This window comes from Spinacia oleracea, chromosome 1 (genome assembly GCF_020520425.1).
Source record: "Spinacia oleracea cultivar Varoflay chromosome 1, BTI_SOV_V1, whole genome shotgun sequence".
NCBI lineage: Eukaryota > Viridiplantae > Streptophyta > Magnoliopsida > Caryophyllales > Amaranthaceae > Spinacia > Spinacia oleracea.
Genome location: NC_079487.1, coordinates 95,327,382 through 95,341,716, shown reverse-complemented (window position 1 = coordinate 95,341,716; position 14,335 = coordinate 95,327,382). Strand labels below are relative to the sequence as shown.

Genomic DNA, 14,335 nt, shown 5'->3' with positions numbered 1-14,335 from the left:
TGTGACGATTCTTTTTATTCAATCAAGTGTAATTGGATTTCCTGTGAGTATACACCCAATTGACTAGTAATATAGGAGTCGCCATTCAGTTTTTAACGACAATGAGAAAAACTGACAAAACCCGGTTATCGTGACATAAAGGGAGTGCAATTATGTTTGACCACGACGGCCGTAGGTTCCCTTGTGATCCCTGGTGTGGGGATCTCTCAATATACACCCGCAAGGTAGAGATTGAGGGTTCGGGGGACTGTAACTACCGAGAGGAGTAATTCGCTCGTCGATAACTCCAGAGGCAGGATATCCTTACTAGCTCAGCATAAATAATTGAAGGGACATGCGTTAACTATTAAACTAATCTGAGTTGATTTTAGCAATATGCAACATATAACACTAATTCGATCGTGGTTATCTGATTTAAATAGCATTAAGGGACCTAGCATGATAATCCGATTTCCCAAAAATATTATATTTGTTAGGCGTGATAGAACAATCAGATTAGGTTAGTTTAACAGTTCATAAAAAGGGCGAGGAAAGCAGTTAAATCATCGAAAAGGGACACATTACGACGCACCCTTGAGAGGTGCGTCACGGTTCTCAGAAAACTAACCACTTTGACTTTGCTATTTCTCCTTTTTATTTAACGAATCTCAATTATGGGACAGGATACGTTCTGTTCGATTTATGGATCGATTGCGACAGAACTTGTGAACAATTTCGCAGCGAGAGGCTTAGGCTAAGGGTTGGAGTTAATACTCAGAATATAATTATGTGTTGTTGTGTGTTCTTTCACGTCGAAACTAGGGGCCTATTTATAGGGAATAGTTCGTGGAAAGATAGAATTGCAGAGTTCTAATCCACAAATAATTAGGAAAAGAGACGTACCCAGGTATTTTCAGCGCCCAGGCCTGGGCGCCGAAGATTTCGGCGCCCAGAGCCAGGCGTTGAAAATAGGGTCTGGGCAGTTTTGTTTAGTCAGATTCGGATTCCTAAAATCCGTAGAGTTTGAGATTAATTCGAGTCTTTTAGCGCGTATCAATTTTATGACGGAATGCGTCTGGGCCCGTTACGAACTCTAGGTTCGTTAGGATTTTAATTAATACGTAACTCCTATTTCCGAATCCTATTAGGAATAGGATTCTCGCGGTTTTCTATCTCATTTAGGATTTATGTTGGAATGCAACACCTAATTCTGACAGGTTTCTATCTTTTATGATTTGCCACTTTTAGACGCTACCTTTTACGGCAATTACTATTTTTAGCAGGTTTCCATAAATAGCAGGTTTCGGGTGAAATGAAATGGGGAATCGAGATTCGTTTATTTTATAGGAGATGCGTTGTCAAGTGGAGTTATTATGCTTTCATCATCGAACCTTTCCCTTGCGGGAACGGGGACAAAAGTAGGTGTCTACAACGTTTTGATTTTTTTTGTTTTGTTTGGTATTTTTCGTTAATTTAATCAACCAAATTTTTTTTGAATAATTTTTTTTGGATATGATTTTTTTCAGATTTATTAATTAATTAAATAATTAAAATACGATTAACAGTCAATTAGGATATCATTAGTGATTAATTGGCCGGAATTTTGACTAAGGTAGTAATTAACAACAATAAACAAAGATCAAGGTAGTAATTAGAAACTTTTAACAATCTAGGTAGTAATGTGCAAAGTCACCAAAGACCTAGGTAATAATTAGCAAATTTTCCTTTTCTAAACTTCAAAACTTGTTCAATTCAAAACGTATAAGTGTATGAATCCTACAAAAACCCAGTATTCTGATTAGTATCTTAACATTCATGATCATACTTCAATGTTCCCTCCGTATTTATTTAAGGGATACACTTGCCTTTTCCGGCCATATTTATTTAAGAGATACACTTGCCATTTTTAGTAACTTATCAACCCCACCATCTAATTAAATAATATATCTAATTTACTCTATGACCCACCATCCTATTAAACAAATAATTTCATAAACCCACCCTACCTCCCACCCACCAAAATGACATGGTCCCCACTTGTTTAATTATTAAAATATCTATCCAACCTCACTTGCTTTATTATTTTATTTCATTCAATTCTTCTTCTTAATACCTGTGCTCGGCCAAGTGTATCTCTTAAATAAATACAGAGGGAGTATATGAATATATTATTAAGAATACATAGTAGTCATAATTAAGAACTTCAACAATTGGCATTACTATAAAAATAGGAATATAGAGCTAGCTGTTAAAATAGACTTTATAAAGCGTCTTAGATGCACTCTTCTTCTCAACGCTTTATAAAGTTTATGAATCGGTTCAAAGATGAGCTCTATATGTCTGATCATATATGACTATGGTTTGAGAAAGATGCTCTGTATACCCTTCCTAACATCAATAAATGGAGAAGAAATATAGAGCGCTTATCATATGTAACTGTTAAACAAACATTGAAATATGTAAATGTCGCTGTAGATAGACGCTTTATATGCTACCACGTTTCAATCAGCATAAATAGTGATTGTTATAGACAACCATTCTCCATTCCCTACTTTTTTAAAAACTAAAAAAAATACGATAATTGCCACGTCACCACCTTTTTTGGGGATACTTTCATCTTACACCAAAAACAAATACGAAGTAGATACAATCGAACATATCCACTCAATCTACAAAAAGGCAACATGTTTCAGATACGAAGTATAAAAAAAATCTCATCCTCAAATCCTTTCATTCAATAACAAAATCCTAATATTCATTGACGAAATGATCCATATAAGGTACAACCAAAAGAAAATCAAATACCTTTCTAATGTAAAAAAAAGAACGAATTTTTCATGAACCCTCGAAGTTTAACTTAATTCACCAAATACCCTCGTGTTTTCAATAATTCACCATATGCCCCCGAGGTTTGAAAAATTTCCCGACTTACCCTTTATGCATAACAGCGTCAAATTTCCTTTAGTATATTATTACCATTTTACCTTTATTGAGAGTTTTGGGCCAAATAAATCTCAAGAAGCAATAAAGCCTTATAATGCAAGCTAATTTATGTACTAAAAATGTCTTTAACACTAATTACCAATTTATATTATCTGTAATTAACCTCTAAATAGTTTAATTAACTCAATTTTTCCTCTCTAGTACTAAACTTAATTAATTAACTCATTAACCCTAATTAATCCAACCAAATTAACCCTATTAGTAAAAGAAACTCCTTCCCTTCTCTCTATCACCACCGCAGCCAATCCCAACATTCTGCTGCCTCCACAACCCCTAGCACCACCTTACTTCTACCAGAAATCTCAACATCAATTACATCCCAAATCTTGATGCAATTAGTAGCAGCTCAACACAACATCAACTGATACGAATTCAAATTAAGGTAAATTAAATTGATGAAGACGAAGAAGATGAGTAGATTCTTTACAACCGAGTTGGTAATATCTAGGTATACATCAAACATGGGGGTATTTTTGTTGAGCAAGAACTCGGAAATTGAAAATATATTTGTTCAGAAATTACGGGTTCAAGTCCTCATCTCTCCACCATATGCTTGGTCATTGCTCAGCGACATTGCTATATCTTGGCTACATAGGAGGCTGTCTAAACCACAAGTGGCTTGTGTCCAATATGGACACAAGCGGGGCTAAAAACATAATTTCATATGCTTTTATAACTGAACCCCACAAGCTGATTTGGACTCCGTAACGGGATTGCAGTTGGAGTGTTTTCACAATGTAAAAAAAAATCTTCTGAAAATTAAAAGGCAAGTGGTCTTCCCTGTTCTTGAAGCTTTGCCCCTGCAATTGTTTGAGGAATTTTTATGGTTATGAAATCTTTAAGGATGATATAAATGTTAGAGTATCAAACGAGCATAAGGTTGTATTTCATGAGTGATTGATCACTAATTAAGGTGAAGTTATTCTAGGTTTAAAGTGTTAAAGTTATGAATAAAAGTTATTCTTAGGTTACCTTTCCGATGAATGTTTTGGAGTTTATAAGTACAAAAGTCTAGTATCTGAAAAATGATTGATATGCCTTTATTAAGGAAGCTAAGAAGTTATACATGAATGTTATGAACCCCATTTGAGTTGAAGCATGAATAAGATTTCGAGGATTTTACCAAAAGAAGTTATCAAGAATTAGTTATCAAAAGATTGAATAATAGAGTATCGAAAGAGCATGAGTTTGTATTTCCTAAGTGGCGAATCAACAATTAAAGTATTGAAGTTATGATTGAAATCGATTCTTATATTACCTTTCCGCATAACTTATAAGGATTGTTTTATGTATTTATCTGAAAGGATGCTTGATAATCTCCGTAAAGAAAGCGAAGCGAAAGAATTTAAAGTTTTGCGAAATGCTATGTGAAAAATATGATTTATGGTGAAAGCATGAGATTGAGTTTTGCATATAAGTTTCAAGGATCTTACCAAAATAAGTTATCGAGAATTAGTCTGTCTATGAGGTTGATAATATCAATGAATGTTATGAAGTTCGAAAAGAATTATGAATGATTGAGGAATGCAATGGAGTTAAGAAAAGGAATCGACGAAATGACATGTCTGTAAAACCAGGTAGGATGAACTAAGTTTTCTAGAAGCTAGATTGTTTATGATAAAGGCATGCTTGATGGCTTAGCATTCTTCGCAAAATATGAGATTTTTCGACCTAAGGATAAGTAACGAAGTCATATGTCTAACGATATATTTCTAGTCACGCGATTGGACTCAAACCCCCGCAACGAACGTAGTCAACGAAGTTGTTTGGCGTAGAAGAAAAAAAAAATCGGAGATCGAAATCGAAACGAATTGAATAACGAAAGTCAACGATAAGTTTCCTGCAACAAAGAAGCCCAATGGAAAATGAAAGCGAAATATCTCTAATTATTCGCCCACGAACGATATGATGTATGAATTACTATGTTTTCTATGAATGATTATGTTATGGTCAACCATGATCGTGTGTTAGATCAAATGATTATGAATGTTATGCTTAATTTGAATTTTCATATGAATTATGTCTCTATGATATGGATTATGTTTGTGCTGACATGATTGTACTGGTAATCTAATTGTTATTCATGGATGCCGCCTCCGATGGAAGTTCTCCTGAGCTCAGAGTACGAGATTGATATAATAAACAACTTTCACAAATTATTTGAGTATTGCAAATAATAGATAAATATTTATTTTAATTATGTACACATATATTTTCAGAATTATAAGTTGCATTAAAAGTTACTATTTTGGTAGGAAATATTTTCAAACAAGATCTCGCAAAGTAAAATGGGAGCCTAGTCTAAGCTAACAAGTTTGCCCCTTTATGTTCTTTTCTCCTCGATCCTATTTTATGAAGTAAAGTGGAGATACGAAAGACGATGGCGGAATGTAATTGACCTTAAGAACGATTAAGGATCAATATATAATTTTGCCCCTTTTGTATTCTTTACTCTTCGATTCTAGTTCTCGAGTTGAAGCGAAGTCCTAAAAGATGATGGCGGAATGAAGGCTAGACATTGTCGGAATGGGAATGAAATTGTGAGAACTTGGTTTTAAAATAAATATCATACTTTTAATCGAATGTTTTTGATTTTCAACAATCACTTCATACGTCTAATTTTCAAGTTTCGAGGACGAAACTTTTTCTAAGGGGGTAAGAATGTAATACCCCGAATTTTTAAAACTCGATTAATTATGCTTAATTATTTTTATTTAATTTAAAAACGTTTTAAATCCTAATTTCGAACTTTATTTTAATTAACGAAGCTTTATTTTGCTTGAATTTTTAATATTGCTACACGATTTATTTTCCAGTTTATAATTTAATTTCATATTTACGAGCTTAAACCCCTTTGTAAATTTTAATTATTTTCGGATTTCTTTTAATAAAAACGTTCTTATTTTATTCGAAAAATAAATTTATTTTATTAGCACTTTATAAAAGAATCATTTTAGAAATCAATATTACTCAAAGCCATTGTTCCATTTTCATTTTTAGCAATGCAAATTCTGAATATTGTCCATTATGTCTTATTTACCAAAATGCCCTTGTTCACCAAAGAAACCAAAAAAAAAACTTTCTCTTTTCCCCTCCTTCTTCTTCACGCATCTTTTGCCATGAACTTCCAAGTTCACTTTCCAACTGTCATCACCATATTTCATATCAAATTGAGTCATCAATCTCATGACACTAATCTGAATTCTAATGCCTTAGTCACCATATTCCTGATTTCTCTTGACAATTGTCATCCAATTGAGCTTCAATGGAGCTCATCACTTATGCCATTCAACCCCATTAATCCCTATAAATAGATGTTCAATTAGACTGAAATTTCAAGCAAAAACAACCATCAAATCAGTTTCAATCTTAATTTTGATTTTAGTTTCTAAATTACCTCTTAAATTAAACTCAAAAACCACCACCACCGCGACCACCAAGCATCACCTTCGTCCCACACCACTCAACCACCTCTGTCTCCGCCCAGAACTCATCGGAAAACACCCCTCAAACCTCCCCTGCCCCTCGTCTCTTTCTCCCCTGCCGCACCACCGTACCGCAGCCACCACCACTTCCAGCCACCGTTCACCATCACCACCCTGCACCCTGATCTCCGTCGCCCAAAAACCCCCGGTGCTCCGCCCTTATCGCCGCCCAGAACCGCCCAAGAAAACCCCCCAAACTCCCCTGTTTCCTTCTCCCTTGCTCGCACTCCTCCCTCCTTTCTTCGCATATATCACCGCCGCACCCCGTCACCTTCCACCGTCGCCTTCCGGCGCGGTTTTGCTCGGCTGCGCCGTCCTGGCTGGGCCGTTGTTCCCTTTCCTCCTCCCTTTCCTCTGTTTCGATCCCCCTCCCCTGCTTCCCCTTCTTTGTGCTCAGTTTCACGAGGAACAAGTTCCAGTATTGGAACTTTGTTCCTTTATTTTTCAACCAAGCCCATTAATCTCCTTTGGCCCAATATCCAAAGTAAGCTCTACTCTCCTATTTAAACACCCATGTTACTATTTCATGAAAATCAATTGTTATTTGTTTTAATAGAAATTTAAATGATAAATTCAGATTTACATTTTGACTGAAATTTTGATGTAAATAATATTTTCGTTAAATTATGAAATTTAAATAATGTAAATCGATTTATGAAATATATATATATTTTGATTAAAATGTCGATTCATAATATTTTCATTAAGTTATGAAATTATATTTTTCTTAAAATACGTTATTTATAAATTCATTATTTATAAACTTAATATTTATAAAATATCGATTTTAGATTATTTGTCGATTTAATACTAATTCAATAATTCGATATTTTGAAAGAAATTGGACTCGGGGCTCAGGAAGGACGATCCATCAGACAGGAAGTATAAAAACTACGGTTGAGGTAACGGTTATTGCTAGTACCCGCAATTCCCTTCGAAATGTATTTATGAATGATGTTATGAATGATTGATGTTTTATAATGATGTTTTATGAATTGCGGGATTACAAGTATGATTTGATTGAATTATTTTACGATAATGCAGCTTTATGCAAAGTATTGATTTAATGAATTATTATTCCTGAAAGAAATGATTTTATGAAATAACGAGATTTAATGGTTTATTGAACCACCCTGAATGATTGAGATTTTCCTGATTAATGTTCTAGTAAAAGAAATGTAAACATGATAAATGAAAGTGTAAGAACTGGTCAAGTTCCCCTGTTATGGAGCCCAGGCTCCCCCTGATAAGAAGCACTGGCTTCCCCTGATATGGAACCAAGGTTCCCCCTGATAAGAAGCACTGGCTTCCCCTGATATGGAACCAAGGTTCCCCCTGAAATGAAGCACTGGCTTCCCCTGTTATGGAGCATTGACTCCCCCTGTTATGAAGCAATGGCTTCCCCTGTTCGTAGGAGACGTCCTACCATGTTTTCCTGTAAAGTCCTGACGACCAGAATAATACTGTTAAAAGGAAAAAGGTTAATGAAATAATATTCCTGAAATAATGTTCCTGAAATGATGTTTCTGAAATGACGTTTCTAAAATTATGTTTCTGAAATGATGTTTTCGAAATGATGCTTCTGAAATGATGATTTATTAAATGTTTTACTATATTCTATTCTCCCTGTGTTATTAATAAAATGAATTGAAATGATGTTACGATGCTAGGGTAACTTGTTACTGAGTCTTCAGCTCACCGTTTTGTTTTCCGTTTTAGGTACTGCTGGGGACCACGGAAACGAGTAGTGGCGAGGATTTCACTATTACCAAGTTCACCTAAGTTAATGTTAAGTTGTAACAAGTTTCAGTAAAGATTCGAGATTAAGTTATGTACTTTAATTAAGGAATTGAGAAGGATGATTATGTGAATTTTGGAGTTTAATAGCTTATGATTGATAGTTGCCTTGTAATTCCCAAGAGGGAGTTACGGCGGGTAATGTCCCGACCGAATTAGGTTAATTCCGCTGCTAATTATGATTAAATAATTGAATTAGAGGTCGGGGCGTTACAGTTTGGTATCAGAGCCAAGGTTCTGGACCATAAGTGCTAAACCTTACGGGTTTTGCGCGTAGTAGAATTCAATAGGCTTTAAGCAAAGAATTTTTAAGGAATAAGTTAAAAAGAATATGTTAAAATCATGTTAAGTTAAAATGAAATGAGTGTGAGCGTAGGAACGCACGGGATAAAAGGGATTCATTTCTCCTGTTATGTATGTTTTTCTGATTGAATATGTTATGCGAAATATCGATTATCGAACTTACCAACGATGCCACGAACGATGCTCACAACAAAGCGCAACATTCACGATGACGTCGCCCACAATGATGTTTTCCATGATGATTCCTGTGACGAACAATTTATAGAAGACCACGAGGAGTTAATGAAACGATTAGGAACTGCAAGTACGATGTCAACTTAATCGGTCAAATATTCTCGAAAAACGAAATCGAACGAAAATGCATCATTATTTGAGAAAATTTCACCCTGGAATCCACCAATCTATGACGGCAAGCCGATTCGATGGAATTTGAAGAATGGACCAACAAGATGGATCAACTATTGGAGACTTTGCAATGCCCTGACGAATAAGAAACTAAAGTAGTGTAGGAACGAATACGTGGAGGGAAAGAGCATTTCGTCAACCTCGACCAATCATGAACGAAACAATTCTAGGGTTAATCATAATCCAATGCGATCACGGCATATGTAAGAGATTACATGATGAAAGACAAAGATGACGCCAACATTGATATTATTTTAACGTAGTTGTTTCTCGCTTTGAAGCCGAACTTCCATAGATTTCATGTTTATCATCACATGTCATGTTATGAGTTTCCTACCCTAGACAGACTAGGAAAAGTTTAAGCATTACTGATTTCTTGGAAGAAGTTAAGTTAAGCACGGTTTAAACTCAAAGATTTTGTGGATATGAATTGTTTGAGGAATTTTTATGGTTATGAAATCTTTAAGGATGATATAAATGTTAGAGTATCAAACGAGCATAAGGTTGTATTTCATGAGTGATTGATCACTAATTAAGGTGAAGTTATTCTAGGTTTAAAGTGTTAAAGTTATGAATAAAAGTTATTCTTAGGTTACCTTTCCGATGAATGTTTTGGAGTTTATAAGTACAAAAGTCTAGTATCTGAAAAATGATTGATATGCCTTTATTAAGGAAGCTAAGAAGTTATACATGAATGTTATGAACCCCATTTGAGTTGAAGCATGAATAAGATTTCGAGGATTTTACCAAAAGAAGTTATCAAGAATTAGTTATCAAAAGATTGAATAATAGAGTATCGAAAGAGCATGAGTTTGTATTTCCTAAGTGGCGAATCAACAATTAAAGTATTGAAGTTATGATTGAAATCGATTCTTATATTACCTTTCCGCATAACTTATAAGGATTGTTTTATGTATTTATCTGAAAGGATGCTTGATAATCTCCGTAAAGAAAGCGAAGCGAAAGAATTTAAAGTTTTGCGAAATGCTATGTGAAAAATATGATTTATGGTGAAAGCATGAGATTGAGTTTTGCATATAAGTTTCAAGGATCTTACCAAAATAAGTTATCGAGAATTAGTCTGTCTATGAGGTTGATAATATCAATGAATGTTATGAAGTTCGAAAAGAATTATGAATGATTGAGGAATGCAATGGAGTTAAGAAAAGGAATCGACGAAATGACATGTCTGTAAAACCAGGTAGGATGAACTAAGTTTTCTAGAAGCTAGATTGTTTATGATAAAGGCATGCTTGATGGCTTAGCATTCTTCGCAAAATATGAGATTTTTCGACCTAAGGATAAGTAACGAAGTCATATGTCTAACGATATATTTCTAGTCACGCGATTGGACTCAAACCCCCGCAACGAACGTAGTCAACGAAGTTGTTTGGCGTAGAAGAAAAAAAAAATCGGAGATCGAAATCGAAACGAATTGAATAACGAAAGTCAACGATAAGTTTCCTGCAACAAAGAAGCCCAATGGAAAATGAAAGCGAAATATCTCTAATTATTCGCCCACGAACGATATGATGTATGAATTACTATGTTTTCTATGAATGATTATGTTATGGTCAACCATGATCGTGTGTTAGATCAAATGATTATGAATGTTATGCTTAATTTGAATTTTCATATGAATTATGTCTCTATGATATGGATTATGTTTGTGCTGACATGATTGTACTGGTAATCTAATTGTTATTCATGGATGCCGCCTCCGATGGAAGTTCTCCTGAGCTCAGAGTACGAGATTGATATAATAAACAACTTTCACAAATTATTTGAGTATTGCAAATAATAGATAAATATTTATTTTAATTATGTACACATATATTTTCAGAATTATAAGTTGCATTAAAAGTTACTATTTTGGTAGGAAATATTTTCAAACAAGATCTCGCAAAGTAAAATGGGAGCCTAGTCTAAGCTAACAAGTTTGCCCCTTTATGTTCTTTTCTCCTCGATCCTATTTTATGAAGTAAAGTGGAGATACGAAAGACGATGGCGGAATGTAATTGACCTTAAGAACGATTAAGGATCAATATATAATTTTGCCCCTTTTGTATTCTTTACTCTTCGATTCTAGTTCTCGAGTTGAAGCGAAGTCCTAAAAGATGATGGCGGAATGAAGGCTAGACATTGTCGGAATGGGAATGAAATTGTGAGAACTTGGTTTTAAAATAAATATCATACTTTTAATCGAATGTTTTTGATTTTCAACAATCACTTCATACGTCTAATTTTCAAGTTTCGAGGACGAAACTTTTTCTAAGGGGGTAAGAATGTAATACCCCGAATTTTTAAAACTCGATTAATTATGCTTAATTATTTTTATTTAATTTAAAAACGTTTTAAATCCTAATTTCGAACTTTATTTTAATTAACGAAGCTTTATTTTGCTTGAATTTTTAATATTGCTACACGATTTATTTTCCAGTTTATAATTTAATTTCATATTTACGAGCTTAAACCCCTTTGTAAATTTTAATTATTTTCGGATTTCTTTTAATAAAAACGTTCTTATTTTATTCGAAAAATAAATTTATTTTATTAGCACTTTATAAAAGAATCATTTTAGAAATCAATATTACTCAAAGCCATTGTTCCATTTTCATTTTTAGCAATGCAAATTCTGAATATTGTCCATTATGTCTTATTTACCAAAATGCCCTTGTTCACCAAAGAAACCAAAAAAAAAACTTTCTCTTTTCCCCTCCTTCTTCTTCACGCATCTTTTGCCATGAACTTCCAAGTTCACTTTCCAACTGTCATCACCATATTTCATATCAAATTGAGTCATCAATCTCATGACACTAATCTGAATTCTAATGCCTTAGTCACCATATTCCTGATTTCTCTTGACAATTGTCATCCAATTGAGCTTCAATGGAGCTCATCACTTATGCCATTCAACCCCATTAATCCCTATAAATAGATGTTCAATTAGACTGAAATTTCAAGCAAAAACAACCATCAAATCAGTTTCAATCTTAATTTTGATTTTAGTTTCTAAATTACCTCTTAAATTAAACTCAAAAACCACCACCACCGCGACCACCAAGCATCACCTTCGTCCCACACCACTCAACCACCTCTGTCTCCGCCCAGAACTCATCGGAAAACACCCCTCAAACCTCCCCTGCCCCTCGTCTCTTTCTCCCCTGCCGCACCACCGTACCGCAGCCACCACCACTTCCAGCCACCGTTCACCATCACCACCCTGCACCCTGATCTCCGTCGCCCAAAAACCCCCGGTGCTCCGCCCTTATCGCCGCCCAGAACCGCCCAAGAAAACCCCCCAAACTCCCCTGTTTCCTTCTCCCTTGCTCGCACTCCTCCCTCCTTTCTTCGCATATATCACCGCCGCACCCCGTCACCTTCCACCGTCGCCTTCTGGCGCGGTTTTGCTCGGCTGCGCCGTCCTGGCTGGGCCGTTGTTCCCTTTCCTCCTCCCTTTCCTCTGTTTCGATCCCCCTCCCCTGCTTCCCCTTCTTTGTGCTCAGTTTCACGAGGAACAAGTTCCAGTATTGGAACTTTGTTCCTTTATTTTTCAACCAAGCCCATTAATCTCCTTTGGCCCAATATCCAAAGTAAGCTCTACTCTCCTATTTAAACACCCATGTTACTATTTCATGAAAATCAATTGTTATTTGTTTTAATAGAAATTTAAATGATAAATTCAGATTTACATTTTGACTGAAATTTTGATGTAAATAATATTTTCGTTAAATTATGAAATTTAAATAATGTAAATCGATTTATGAAATATATATATATTTTGATTAAAATGTCGATTCATAATATTTTCATTAAGTTATGAAATTATATTTTTCTTAAAATACGTTATTTATAAATTCATTATTTATAAACTTAATATTTATAAAATATCGATTTTAGATTATTTGTCGATTTAATACTAATTCAATAATTCGATATTTTGAAAGAAATTGGACTCGGGGCTCAGGAAGGACGATCCATCAGACAGGAAGTATAAAAACTACGGTTGAGGTAACGGTTATTGCTAGTACCCGCAATTCCCTTCGAAATGTATTTATGAATGATGTTATGAATGATTGATGTTTTATAATGATGTTTTATGAATTGCGGGATTACAAGTATGATTTGATTGAATTATTTTACGATAATGCAGCTTTATGCAAAGTATTGATTTAATGAATTATTATTCCTGAAAGAAATGATTTTATGAAATAACGAGATTTAATGGTTTATTGAACCACCCTGAATGATTGAGATTTTCCTGATTAATGTTCTAGTAAAAGAAATGTAAACATGATAAATGAAAGTGTAAGAACTGGTCAAGTTCCCCTGTTATGGAGCCCAGGCTCCCCCTGATAAGAAGCACTGGCTTCCCCTGATATGGAACCAAGGTTCCCCCTGATAAGAAGCACTGGCTTCCCCTGATATGGAACCAAGGTTCCCCCTGAAATGAAGCACTGGCTTCCCCTGTTATGGAGCATTGACTCCCCCTGTTATGAAGCAATGGCTTCCCCTGTTCGTAGGAGACGTCCTACCATGTTTTCCTGTAAAGTCCTGACGACCAGAATAATACTGTTAAAAGGAAAAAGGTTAATGAAATAATATTCCTGAAATAATGTTCCTGAAATGATGTTTCTGAAATGACGTTTCTAAAATTATGTTTCTGAAATGATGTTTTCGAAATGATGCTTCTGAAATGATGATTTATTAAATGTTTTACTATATTCTATTCTCCCTGTGTTATTAATAAAATGAATTGAAATGATGTTACGATGCTAGGGTAACTTGTTACTGAGTCTTCAGCTCACCGTTTTGTTTTCCGTTTTAGGTACTGCTGGGGACCACGGAAACGAGTAGTGGCGAGGATTTCACTATTACCAAGTTCACCTAAGTTAATGTTAAGTTGTAACAAGTTTCAGTAAAGATTCGAGATTAAGTTATGTACTTTAATTAAGGAATTGAGAAGGATGATTATGTGAATTTTGGAGTTTAATAGCTTATGATTGATAGTTGCCTTGTAATTCCCAAGAGGGAGTTACGGCGGGTAATGTCCCGACCGAATTAGGTTAATTCCGCTGCTAATTATGATTAAATAATTGAATTAGAGGTCGGGGCGTTACATGGTACTTGTTGTTGTGATAATGGTACTTGTTATAAATGGAATGGTACTTGTTTTTGTGGTAATGGTACTTGTTGTAGTGGTGCATGTCTTGGGCTAAATGCATTGTTGTTGTGGTACGTATACTATATTATAACATAATGCACACTTTTTGTAACATCAGTCAATGAATCTACCGGAGGCCAGGGCCATCCCAGTAACCGCCCAGGCCACCACCACCTCCACCAATTGATGAGCACGCTCA

General features: G+C 35.0%; 2 long non-coding RNA genes across 2 annotated transcripts; both read left to right on the top strand.

Moving 5' to 3' along the window:
* The first annotated feature begins 7,231 nt into the window (after positions 1-7,231).
* Positions 7,232-8,353, top strand: LOC130466040 (uncharacterized). Its single transcript, XR_008926060.1, has 2 exons — positions 7,232-7,369; positions 8,187-8,353. It is a non-coding gene; the product is annotated as an uncharacterized lncRNA (long non-coding RNA).
* Positions 8,354-12,845: 4,492 nt separating this feature from the next.
* Positions 12,846-13,967, top strand: LOC130466039 (uncharacterized). The gene is made up of 2 exons (XR_008926059.1): positions 12,846-12,983; positions 13,801-13,967. It is a non-coding gene; the product is annotated as an uncharacterized lncRNA (long non-coding RNA).
* Positions 13,968-14,335: the final 368 nt, after the last annotated feature.